Here is a 13,998-nt window from a genome sequence, read left to right on the forward strand (position 1 = left end):
TATATATATATATATATATATATATATATATATACATACATATATTAGTTTCTTTGCAATTAGAAAGAAATAGTTTAGGTATTCTATTTTTGATAATTTTTCTTATTTCTTTATTTGTGGTTCCTATCATAATCAACTCTTATTTCTTAGTTTTTGTGCTGAATTCAGTTTTTCTTTTTTTCTTTTTTTAGGTGTAATTAATTTATAGAAGTTGCTTAGACATTTCTTATTGTTTGTTTTTAGTTCCTTTTGCTTTGATTTTTCCTCTTAATTTATATTTCTTAATTTCTGTTTTGAATACAGTCGATTTGTTTTGTGGGATTACTAAAAGGAAATAGCTGAGACATTTTTTTCCCTCTGTATTTTTTTTTCATTTATTTTTATTTTTTAGTTCCTGATCGATTTTAGTGCATTTAGGAAACTAAGCTTAATTTCTTTTCGTTATTTTTGTGTGTTTCTTAATTCATGGAATGGTATAAGGATGAAACTTGTTTTTATTTTCTTACCGTATTCCGGTATGAACGATAGGAAAATTCTGTACGCGATTTGATAACGGAAAAAAAATGGAAGATAATGGAAAAAAATAAATAAAACTGATGCCAAAGATATTTCTTTGGATTATTCTTGAAACTCAAAGTGGGAAGTGTTTGTTGTGGTTGTCAGTCTTCTGGTTGTAATGTTTATGTTTGTTGCCGTTGTTGTTGTTGTTGTTGTTGTCGTGTGTTGTTGTTGTTGTTCTTGATGATGTTGTTCCCCTCTTAAGTAAAATAAAATATATTTGTTCGTCTGCCTCGAGCATATTCATAATTCTAAGAAACTTTAGCGTTTTTGTGTGGATCCATTTTGTTGTTTAGGAAAGTCAAAAGCTTCTTTCAAATACAAAACTTGTGAATCAATTAAACATTACCAAGATGGTATAACTCATAAGACAGCTCGCGGTAAACATGGACGCTTCATAACTCAATTCTTAATATTGTAATTTGTTTCATTATTTAATATTCTAGGTATTAAAGTACGTGTCCCGGATTGAATGAAAGCTCCTAATTGTTATAAAAGTCACGGACATCATGTACGTAAAGACTGTATGTACCATTTGCTAAGTGATTGAATTATGAAAGCAATCATTCGAGTGAAAGTGTTTTGCAACCTTTTTCTTATTATTTGATTGATATATTTTGGCACCTAATGTTAAAATGGAACGTAAACGTTTTTTTTTTTTATGTTATAATTAAAAATGAAGATTAAATAAAGATTTTCCTTCTTTTATCACTTCATGTGTTCTGATAAACAATGAATTCATTTATTTGCTTTCTGGTTGTTTTTGTTTATTTTTCTTTCTTTTCTGGTGTTGTTTATTGAAATATGTTATGTTGTTGTTATTGTATTTATTTAATAATTAGGAAAGGCACCGAGCATGAGCAATAAAACTAAAAGATAAAACAGATCCACTCAGGTGCCAGTCATTTAACACAAAATTGTAATAAGAATGACAGTTCATTGACTGAATGACTAAATCACTGACACTCACTGATTGTGAGACTGACTGACTGCTTAACTTGTTGACTATGTGTGTGTTCGTATATATATATATATATATATATATATATATATATATATATATATATATATATATATATATATATATATATATATATATATATACAATTTTTTTTTTTTTTCATTCAGACAAAAAACATTCATTTCTATTTTTCGTTCTTACTGTGAAAGACACATTGGTCCGTATTGCCTGTTATCAGCACGAATGGGTGTTTAGTGTTCTTTTTTATCCTCTTTTTTTACCCCATGGAGCTCGCCCTTGGCACAATCCAGTTCAGGCAGGCGGGCCGATAACGTGGAGGCGATTCCTGACCGTTGGGCGTGGAGAAAGGGAGCACGGAGCCATGGGGCCGGTGAAGCCTTGCAGCACTGAATGACACACACACACACACACACACACACACACACACACACACACACACACACACACACACACACACACACACACACACACCTCCTCTCCTCTCCTCTCTTCTCTTCTCTCCTCTCCTCTCCTCTCCTCTCCTCTTCCTCTTCCTTCTCCTCCCCTCCACAGAGAAGTGAGATTGCTATTGAAACAAACTAAACACCCAGTACTCCCCTCACTTCCTCCTAACCCCTAGACGCCTGGGTGATGTTACCTAATGTTACTGTATAATGGAAGTCAGTATCGGAAGTCTCGTTGCCTTATCTCTGTTGTATCATTAGTGTTAGGATGTAATTGTATACGCTCTGACACGCTGCCTTGTCTTGTTGCCTGTTGTATCTATTGTATTTAAACTCATTGTACTTTTTTGTGTGTGTATGTTTTAATATGTTCTGGTAATGAGTGACTGTATTTATTTGGTTCCTGGTGTTCCTAATTCAATAACGTAGTTTTCTTATTGATTTTGTTTATTTCTTGTCAATGATTTTAGCAGTCAGTATTTTATTTTATTTTGAGTCTTACTGAAACTCTCATTATCTTTCTTTGTTTCCATTCATATTGTCATGGTACTTTTCTTTTCTTTCGTTAAATCAATCACAATACTTTCCTCTTTCTTTCTTGTATTAACACTCAATACTTTGCTGTCAATATTTTCCTTTATTTTGTCTCTTGCTAACTCTCACAACACTTCTTTCCTTTCCCTTATAACAATATGGTACTTTTCTTTATTTCTTTTTCTAGTAACAATCACTCTCCTCAACCTGTCCTGTATTAATGCTCAATACTTGCTTTCTTTCATCTCATATCTCCTTTCTTCTATTCTTCTTAGCCCTCTTTGCCACACACTTCTGTTCCCATACTCGTTTTTCTCTCTTACCTCTTATCTCCGCCCCCATATGTCCCTTCCCGCGAGATGTTTGTCTTCATAGATGTTCCTGCTACTTACTTCTCTTCATCCCTTGCGGCTATTCACCACTCTGCTACACACACACACACACACACACACACACACACACACACACACACACACACACACACACACACACACACACACACACACACACACACACACACACACACACACACACACACACACACACACACACACACACACACACACACACATACACACACACCGCTGCTCTGTTTTCATTTTCTCTTCTCTTCGTCCAAACACTTTTTCCACCTCCGTCTCTACTTCCTTTCCTCCAAACACCTCCTCCTTCACCTCCTGCCCCTTCTCTACCTCGCGGCCATGACCTTGTGTTCTGAAAAATAATCCTCTTCCCGTCACCTCCGCCTTCAGCTAAACAGTACGTCCTTGTTGACACTAAGGCGGCGTGGTGCGGGCCTTCCTGGAGTGTTTTAATTTTTCTCTCTCTCTTTCTCACTCCCCAGCAAACTGAAGCGTTCTATCCCAGGAAAACGTGTGTAGCTGCGACAGATGTGGAATAATTGAAGGTAGGAGTACAGGGAGGGTTTTTTTTACGTTTTTCATTTATTTTCCCACGGTTCATTTCTTTGCTGTGTGTCATTTTAGGAAGGTTGTATGCAGTGTTTCAGGATTGATGTTCGTAGGTGTTGTTGTTGTAGTAGTTGTTGTTATTATTAATGTTACTATTTTTATAATCATCATCATTATAACTAGTGCGTATTACTCTACATTTCCAATAGTTTTGCTTCCAGAAGATGGATGGTTAGTGTCCAGGCTTACTCCGTAGAGGCTGTAATGGGCTGAACTCGAGGTTTACATGAACGTCTTTTAGGCTTATTTCGGAGAGGCTTGGATGGCTGCTTCTTAGGCCTATATTCGAAGCATCACTGGTCCTATTTATCGGAAGCTTGGATGGCTGACTCTTGCCTGTAGTGATGTATCAAGATTTTTTTTTTTTTTATATATATAAGGTTGTAAAGTCCGTGTTGCTTGTTGGACCGTCACGATGTATTCAGGCAGGCAGTGTGTATCTTTACATGCATTCCTATGTCTCTTTTGATATATTCACTTTCTTCTTCGTTCTCCTGTAAAATCTTTCTATGTCAACATTTCCTTTATTTGCATCTTAGCTTTTCAATCACTAACTTTGATTTCTACGGTAAACTTTTATTACCCCTAAATATTAAAAGAAAACATCTTGCCTCCTCTCATGCATTTCAATAAAACGTATCCCTTTTATTCTAATGTCAACATCAATAAACATGATTACTTTAACTTTCTCATACATAAAGAAAACACTGAATGTGAGTACTGACAATGATTTCCTCTGTTAGTTTAGTGGAAAGTGAACACTGGAATTTCGTGACCATTTGTGAGGCGAACACTGCTATAGACTTAAGCCACGCGGATATTTGGTCAGGGCAATTAGCACAGGTTGGAATATTGGAGAATGTTACGCCTTAATGGTGCTTAACTATGCTGTCCTTGTCTGAGCCTAAGTCACAAGGTATACCTTGGTAATGAGCGAATGTTTTCCTGTTAATCAGTTGGCTTATTATTATTAATAGATAAAGAAAAAGGAAGTGTTTGCAAAGTTTATGTTTTTTCTCTCTATTTCAACCATAACTAAATTGTAAGTAGAAGGATGTGTTTACTTATGTATCGATTTTTTTTTAGTAATCAGTATTTTCTCTAGCTTTCTTGTTTCCCAAAACACTTTGGTCATAAGTAAAAGGCCTTTGGTAAAGTTTAAGATACGAAGTAAGGAAGCAAGAGCTATTTGTTATATAACTTCAGTAGTGAAGGCATTTATCAAAGATAAAAGTTTTGTTAAAAGTGAGAGGCAACTTGTAATGTTAAATTTTCAGCTTTTAATAAATATACTGATGCAAGGGACGAGGTCATTAGTCAGATATGAAAAACAATTGTTAAAGTTACAAAAGTGAGTGACAGTTTCCTGGCCACTCCTATTCTTGTCATTCCCTTTGGCCTTTGACACGCCATGATTAAGATTCAATTATCCTGACCAGGCCCCACTCCCACCACTCCCCGGCTCATTTGAACATTACAGTAATAGGCTTTCCCTTTGTCGCCACATCACCACCACCACTAAAACCATTGCCTACCACAGTCCTCAGCGGCCGACCCAACCTCATGATGACATTATCCTTCATCAAACGCAAACACGTCCACTATAGATTAGCGGCGCTCTGCCACAACTGCATTAGGCACCACCACTACCACAATTCCTCTCAATTCATACGTCTCAGTTCATAGGTACACCACCCATCATGCAGTACCTAATGCTTAGAATCCTTACCTTAACCTTCCCATAGTTCCAGTAGTTCTGCTAAACCTTGTCTTAAAACCAGCATTAATAGCACTACCATTGTTATTACTATCTTGATCTCGTTATTAACTACCATTACTATTATTATAACCTTCACTTCTATAACACAACCATGAATACACACACAACTATTTCTATCTACAACTACAACAATACCATAATCTATAAAAAACAAAAGTAACGTCACAGCGCCGCAACGTGTGTGTGTGCAACCGGGGAGTTCTGCACTTCATAGATGACTGCGCTATTTTATTACCTCGAGGCCAGTGCGTTATCTGGCCCGCTCTTCCTGTGCTATTCGTGGTGGTGTTGAAAGGGACGCAAAATATTCCGGGTCCAACTCTGCGGATGGATCTGACAGGCTGGAGAGAAGTAGGGAGAGGGGAGGACGTGAGGGAGAGAGGTAAAGCATGAAGGAAAGAGGGAGAATGGAGGGAGTAGAAAAGCAGGACGGAGGAATATTTAAGAGGGAGGAAGGGACTTGAAAGACGAGAAGGAGAGAAGAACGCGGATGTTGGAGGCTTGAAGGAGCGCACTGTAAAGCATGACAGGAAAAACACGAGAGAGGGAGGGACAGGAGAATTGTAGGAGGGGAAAGGCGGAGATCAGGAGTAGGACAGAAGGAATGCGAGGGAAAGGAGAAGAAGAGAGAGGCAATGAAGATCTCGACGAAAGACCAAGAGAATGAAATGAAAAAAGAGAAGCAGGGAGGAAAGAGGATAGAAGAAAGGAGTGTTTGGGGCTCAATGAATAACTGGAATGGAAGTGAAAGACAGGAGGAAGGAAGGACAGGATAGGAGAGAAGGAAGGATCAGGGAAATGGGAGGTGAGAGTGGGCAGGGACGGAAGGATAAACTAAGGGATGATAAGAGTGTGAGGAAGGTAGGGCATAGAAAATGGGCGATAGGACCAGTTAGAGTAGAGGGACGAGAGGAAGGGAGAAGAGGACTGGTGAGGTGCACTGACATCACATCCCCCTCACACACACACACACACACACACACACACACACACACACACACACACACACACACACACACACACACACACCACGTCAGCAGGTGCTCGGGAAAGTATTGCAGCACGCCACGCTGACTCGGTGCTGTTCATAATACATGTCACCCGTGCTGCAGAAGGAAATACACGGTTGGAATCTAAAGTAGTTGAAGTGGTTACGTGCACACACAAATGCAGTACAATATTGTGGCGGTGAATTTATCTGTTTTGGGCAATGGAAAGTATCTGGAAGGAAGGAGAAAAGAAATGTGCTTTGCAAGGGTCTTAATGGGAATAGTACTGGGAACGCTTACATTATGTGCTGTACGATGTTGTGTATGTGTTTTGGCTTTTAAAAACTCTTGAGAGGATCATTAATTTTGCTTACAGATTAAATAAATTGTTGTGCCTATAAAAACTTACTCAGCCATATATAAAGAAATCCAGAGAGGAGAACAAGATAGTATAAAAAACAAAGAGCAAAGCATAGCGGTAAAGAATAACAATGGAAAAAGAGAAAAATGAAACACAATAGAACAAACATTGTTGGATGAAAGGATAAAAGAATAGTGCTAGAAAAAATAAAACAATGGTGCAGAGGCCAAATCGTGAAAGTAGAAGTGATAATAAAAGAATGATGTAGAGAATAAAAGATATAAGAATAAGAGAAAGATTATAGATATATAAAAACTTCTATAAGGAACGAAACATAATTGTATATAGAACAAAGCACACTTGTACAAAGATTAAAACATAGAGCTGCCGAGAACAAAGTAGTGGTGATAGAGATTGGGGGAAGGAGAAGCCATGTATGTGTCTTGTCTTATGGAAGGTGTATCTGTTTCAGCCCTTACCTGGTCAGTCATCTCCTGTCCCCAAGATCGTACGTCCACATATAAGCACCATATTTTGAAAACTTCTCACCAAACGGTATCCGCTCTCTCACAACCATCCATACACCTGTAACTCCATCCATCTATCCATCGACTCACATTAACCCACCTCCTTTAGCCTGCCCATCAAGCTATTCATTTAAACACACACACACACACACACACACACACACACACACACACACACACACACACACACACACACACACACACACACACACACACACACACACACACACACACGAGTGGCAAAGTGATAGCACCTGTAAATCCAAATGTTCAGAGTTTCCCTTTAAGTAAGAAAACCCTGACTGGAAATAAATTTATGAACTCTCCTGCCTCGTGGGACCTGTACCGTTAGTCCCACGGGTAAGTACTCCTCACAGATATTACATTCATGCATTTATCAGCAAGAACTTTTTCTCATGATACTTAAGTTTCCTTGGAACTTTTCCTCAGTGATTTGGAGTGAAATTTTCAAAGGAGGAATCCTCATGGATGAAGTTTGGTTAGAGGGTTCGGAAACATCAATTTGCTTCTGCTTCTTTTGTGTTAATGGAAATCACACACACACACACACACACACACACACACACACACACACACACACACACACACACACACACACACACACACACACACACACACAGCAGTGAGTACACACAAACACACACACACACACACACACACACACACGTAGGGTAACGTCTGGCTGTCTCGTCAGAGACTGCACACACACACACACACACACACACACACACACACACACACACACATATTTATGAAGAGAAAAAAAGGTTCTGAATTGAAACATTTCGTCATTATTATTTAAGTGTATGCGACGTTGCTTTTATTTTCGGTCTTTTCATGAGTAAGTATATGTATATATTATGTACGTCTACATATTTTCTTAGGGGCAATATTTTCAGGAATTTCTGTGTTGTATGGACTATTGGTTCATAAATATTTCTTATGTATGGAGAGATCTGCCGAAGGATAAAAACTCACTCAAATGTCGTTCCCAGGTGAATAAAATCGAAGGAGAAACGAGAAAGCAGTAAACATATTTTCTGAGATGTCTTTTGAAACAGTCCAAGTCTTAAGCAAGCGAAAGGAAGGAGACCGTCAGTGGATCGCCCTTTACAGAATGTATACTGTCTGTCAAGGTGGTGAGCAGAAGGGTGCTGCGGAATGTTCCTTTTGAAGATACGCTCAAAAGCATTAGAAAGACAGGAAATTGAATATATAGGTCAGTAATTTAAAGGATTGCAGTGGCTTTTTAGAGACAAACTGAATGTAGGTAAACTTGCACTAAGAAAAAAGATTATAGAATGAGCCAGGAAAGCTCAACCAAGCAGGGAAACACAGTTATGGAAAAAGAGAGGGTTATACTAAAAGAGTTAAAGATATGTTTTACATGAACATACGTATACCATGAAAATGTTCTTTGAATAAAAAAAATCAATATTCGATGAGTGTGTATAGTGACGTTTATATATTTATGGTTTTGTGTTCAATTATGTGTTTGTTTTATGAATTTTGATATAGATTTCGGAATGTTAAACATCATGAGGTATTTCTCTGGGAGGGTGTTTGCTATGTTGACCATATAAGTATTTCTTCAATAAGATGTTCCACTTCATTATGTTACTTATTATGACTTGAAAGTTAATGTTTGTAATTAAATGTTGTAAATACTTGGAGTGTGTGTGTGTGTGTGTGTGTGTGTGTGTGTGTGTGTGTGTGTGTGTGTGTGTGTGTGTGTGTGTGTGTGTGTGTGTGTGCCATGAAAACATTGTATGGATGTAGTGTGTTGATAAACTTGCCCAAAGCTGCCTGCCTTGCGTGCCTCACATCCAATCCTTTTATCAAGCTTTTATCAAGGCTACGTGCGCTGAGTTTCCCTCGCCGCTCCTTGCCTGCCACTTTAAAGGCAAGCAGGCAATTGTCAAAGTGTTGCTGCAGCCTTATCTTGAGCACCTTATGTACCTTATTTTGCCAGCGCTCCCCTCTCACCTTCTTGATATTCCTCACCTGCTGTGTTATGAAGCTGCTTGGATATGTTTCACTTTTGGCCAACTCTAGACTTATTCATTTTAACTCACAGCATTTTCCTTCTCATTTCATGTTACTCCTCCCTTCTCCTTCTGTATCCTTCTTTACAATTCCTTCCTTCTTCATCTTTATTGCAAATTCCATTCTTATAACCTTAGATGATTTTTCCTGATTCCAAAATTATCTCGTCTTTCTCCAGCATCCTTCATCCTGCACTCACTGCCTCATTCCAATCTCCCTCCGTGGAGTCTCTTTATTTCCAAAAGCAGAAAAAATTCTTAAAAGTAATTATATATATAAAGTTATACGTATATGAAAATAACAAAATTAACGGAATTAAGTATGTTAAGTGATATTTTTCATCTAAATTTCTCCTTTTTAATTCTTACTTTCCACTCTCTTCGTGTAATCCTTACATTCTACCTAGGCGCACCAACATGAATTGTACTGAAATATTGTCACGTCTTTACTTCTGTCGTAATAGTGTTTGTAATGATGATCGACACCCGCCTTTAGAAATCAAGAGTTCGATTTTAGCTTATTTCTCTCTCTATCTTCCTTTATCCTATACACAGACCTATTTGCGTAATCCATTACAGAACTCTTGCATTGACGTCCTATCCTTTATATATTATGCACAGCTTTCCATGTCACTCTCATGCCAGTCTACACCTGTAACCGCCTGTGTCCAACGTGGCTATAGAGACCAACACGCCACTCTGTCATCCTGCCACTCGCCTCTCACACTTCCCTCTAAGGTATTGTGATTCTTATTCCAGCCATTCAGCATTGATCTGTGACTGCTGTTGTTGTGGGAGGAGGTGATGGTAGAGGTGGTGTTGGTTGTTGCTGTTATTGTTGTTGTTGGTGATGGTGGTGATGGTGATAGTGGTGGTGGTGTTGGTGTTGTTGTTTGTTGGTATTGATGTGCGTCGCTACTAATACTGTTACCTTTTTCTATTATTCTGCTTTACTGCTACTGCTACTGCTATTGCTGCTGCTATTATTACTTTTACTACTACTACTACTACTACTACTACTACTACTACTACTACTACTACTACTACTACTATGACAACTATTACAGTGCTACTAATAATACAATCACTACTACCACCACCACCACCACCACCACAAAATCAACAACAACAACACCAACAACAACAACCAACAACACCACAACACGACGACCACCACGACAACAACAACAACAACAACAACAACAACAACAACAACAACAACAACAACAACAACAACAACAACAACAACAACAACAACAACAACAACAACAACAACAACAACAACAACAACAACAACAACAACAACAACAACAACAACAACAACAACAACAACAACAACAACAACTACTACTACTACTACTACTACTACTACTACTACTACTACTACTACTACTACTACTACTACTACTACTGCTAATAATAATAATAATAATAATAATAATAATAATAATAATAATAATAATAATAATGATAATAATATTAATAATTAATAATAATAATAATAATAATAATAATAATAATAATAATAATGATTAGGAAAACAAGAAAAGAACAGCTTTGATGTTGCTGCTGCAGCTGTTCTTTTCTTGTTCTTTTCTTTTTCTTTTTTTCATTCTCTTTTATCATCATTCTCAACACGACCAGCACGACTACCACCGCCACCACCATCACCGCCACCACCACCACCATTAACATCATCATAGTAAAGCAAACATAAGATAACACGTCGAAAATTAAATACTTTATATAAGACAACCATTATTACCATCACAACAAAGAGTTTGGCATCACTTTTTATGACCTGGTGATGGAAGCCGATCAGTCGCCTGTTGCCCTCGCTCATTTTTGCACCTTTCCTTGTGGCAGTTGCTTTGTCACCTGCTAAGTCGTGCACTCACTGAATCCCCGACTTACTCCCTTTTTACATGTGCAAATAGCGAGCAATACATTTAGGGTCTTTATTTTGCAGGTTTTGTGTTCGATGTATAATTGGTAATATGTTTGTTGTCCATTTTGAGATTTGTAGCGTGTGTGTGTGTGTGAGAGAGAGAGAGAGAGAGAGAGAGAGAGAGAGAGAGAGAGAGAGAGAGAGGATTGGGGGAGGAAGCTTTATACTCAGTTTTCGTCATGCAGTGAATTGTATCTGACATCATATCCAATTCAATCACTTCTTTTACTGTTAGTGTTAAAAGGAATGTTTGAAAGAAATGTATATTTTTGTTTTATCTTTAAGCGCATATGTTAATTGGAAACTATGAAAAAAAACATTTTACATCTTCTAGTAGGAAAATAGGGAAGAAATGTACTTTTTTGTCTATTTTCGGTGTTACTGAGAAGATATATAAACAGTGAAGTTTTTTACGTAATAGTTTGCATTATATAGACTGGATAGGAAAATGCGGAAAAATAGTTTTCTTTCAGATTGCCTAATAGAACTTTTGATAGAAAAATGTGAAGGAAGGAATATTTATAACTAGTTTGAATTATGTTGCAAATATGTTCAGGTACATAATTCGCATTATCGCACTGATTTACTCCAGAGCTGCATCTATAAGAAGTGTTTTGATTGGTAAATATGAAAGAATAATCCTTTTTTAATTCCTAGTTCACCATAGGAGTTTTCAGAAGGAATTATATTGAAATCACCCATATTCCCGCTAATTTGTATCATCCATTTTAATTCGTATTAGATTAAATAAACAAATAAAAATACACACAATCTTTATATTCTTTAGTCTTATTAATCTCTTATTTATTTACTTATTTTTTTTCTTTTATTTATTCATTAATATCTTTTTTCATTCTCATACATCTCCAGCACAAGTAATGAAACGTAACATGCTGTGAACTCGACACCTGTGAATTAGTGACAGTCGTAGTCCTCAATCTTATCATGTCGTCATTGCTTGCACCTCACGAAGCGAGGCGTGACTCCCGAGAAGCAGTAGAGCCTGAGTGTGACGCAGGAAGGAGTTACAAAGTCAGCACGGAGAGAGATAAGTCTGAAGAAAGAAAGTTGTGAGATTGAGCAAAACACGCGGCGCTGGAAGATCTGCTGTCACTCAGAGAGACAGACAAGAGAAAAGATGGCCGTGACCGTGGCCTCCCTGGCATTCCTGTCCTTGTTTCCGTGTGTGTGTGTGTGTGTGTGTGTGTGTGTGTGTGTGTGTGTGTGTGTGTGTGTGTGTGTGTTTGAAGGAGCAATCTTTTATCATTCATTAACCAAATCGAAAACAACCAACCTGATATTAATACGAAATATTAGGATGAAATCAATCTTTTTATAACAGAAACCAACATTTTTGTCTTTAACATCAGCGATCCTATACTTGACATCAACACTCTTCTAACCAAAACCAATAATCTTTTAACCGAAACCAACATTCTTGTAACCAAAGCTAACATCCTTACAACCAAAACCAACATTCTTGTACCAAAGCCAACGTCCTTACAACCAAAACCAACATTCATATAGCCATAACTAGTATTCTTACAACCAACACACATATACAACCAAAACTACTATTCTTATAGAATTCTTACAACCATTATTAACATTTATAACGAAACCCAACATTCTTGTAACCAAAACCAACATTCTTGTAACGCAAACTAACATTGTTGCAACAAAAACTAACACAACAAAACTAACATTCTTATAACCCAAATTAACATTCATATTACCAAAACTAACATTTTAGCAACCAAAAACCAACATTCTTCTAACCAAAACTAACATTCTTGCAACGAAAACTAACATACAACAAAAAGTAACATTTTTATAACCAACACCAACATTCTTACAACAAGAAATAGCACAAGCAAAACCAACATTCTTATAACCAAAGTCAAGTCTTATAACTACACTACGTCTCCAAATGCAACCAGAGAGCAAGACCCACCATTTGGTCCTCACGTTTTCTAATAATTGCAGCGCCTCACCGGGATATTACTCGCGAGGGTGTCAGACCGGAAGCCCACGCATCACCGCTGTCTGGGAAACAATATATCACTGAACTAATTCTCTCTAGCAAGGAGCAGATCCATAACGTGTGCCCCGCTTCCCTCTCCGTGATAGGACGAGGACACGAGGACAGCAAGACATGTGGACATATATGTGATTCAAGGTTTCCATTCACTATTTGTAGATTTCAATTTTTATTCCTTCCTCTGGTAAATTTATAGTTTTCAAAAAGGAATTTCTTGAATCTAGGAATATACGTCGGTTCGTTTTGTTCTTTAGTGTCGCGTTCATCGTGTTCTTATTGCCACTCGTCGAGGAATGCGTAGGTGTGTTGGTTGTTTTGTGATTCTGAGAAAATAGCGAACACGAGTTGAAATGATAAGACCTGAGAACTCTCGCTTTTATTGAGAATCGCAGAGTTTTGTCTCCATGTCTCCATGTCCACTGCCACCATAACACGTCGCCCCGAGTTAGAGAAGCGCGGCAACTCCAAAGATTTGACATTTTTGCTTCCTCTAAACCTACAGTGAATGAGGGAAGGTTTGGTCCGCAAGGACATTTTGGCTTCACCTGTGATTTTTTTCTGTACAGTGGAGTTGGTGCTTTGTGGTTTACCCCTGTGGCCGATACTACTACTACTACTACTACTACTACTAATACTACTAATAATAATAATAATAATAATAATAATAGTAATAATAATAATGATGATAAAAATTATAATGTTTTTATTAATTATAATAACAAATATAATTGTAGTAATAATAGTAATAGTAGTAGTACTACTACTATTAATAGTAGTAGTAGTAATAGTAGTAGTAGT

At 37.4% G+C, this 13,998-nt stretch overlaps 1 long non-coding RNA gene across 1 annotated transcript in view; it reads left to right on the forward strand.

Moving 5' to 3' along the window:
• Positions 1-13,998, forward strand: part of LOC123512002 — a 149,961-nt gene that overhangs the window by 68,146 nt on the left and 67,817 nt on the right. The window contains exon 2 of the long non-coding RNA XR_006677003.1: positions 3,362-3,424. This is a non-coding gene — a long non-coding RNA (uncharacterized LOC123512002). The remainder of the gene's footprint in view (positions 1-3,361; positions 3,425-13,998) is intronic.

This window comes from Portunus trituberculatus, chromosome 32, assembly GCF_017591435.1.
Source record: "Portunus trituberculatus isolate SZX2019 chromosome 32, ASM1759143v1, whole genome shotgun sequence".
Lineage (NCBI taxonomy): Eukaryota > Metazoa > Arthropoda > Malacostraca > Decapoda > Portunidae > Portunus > Portunus trituberculatus.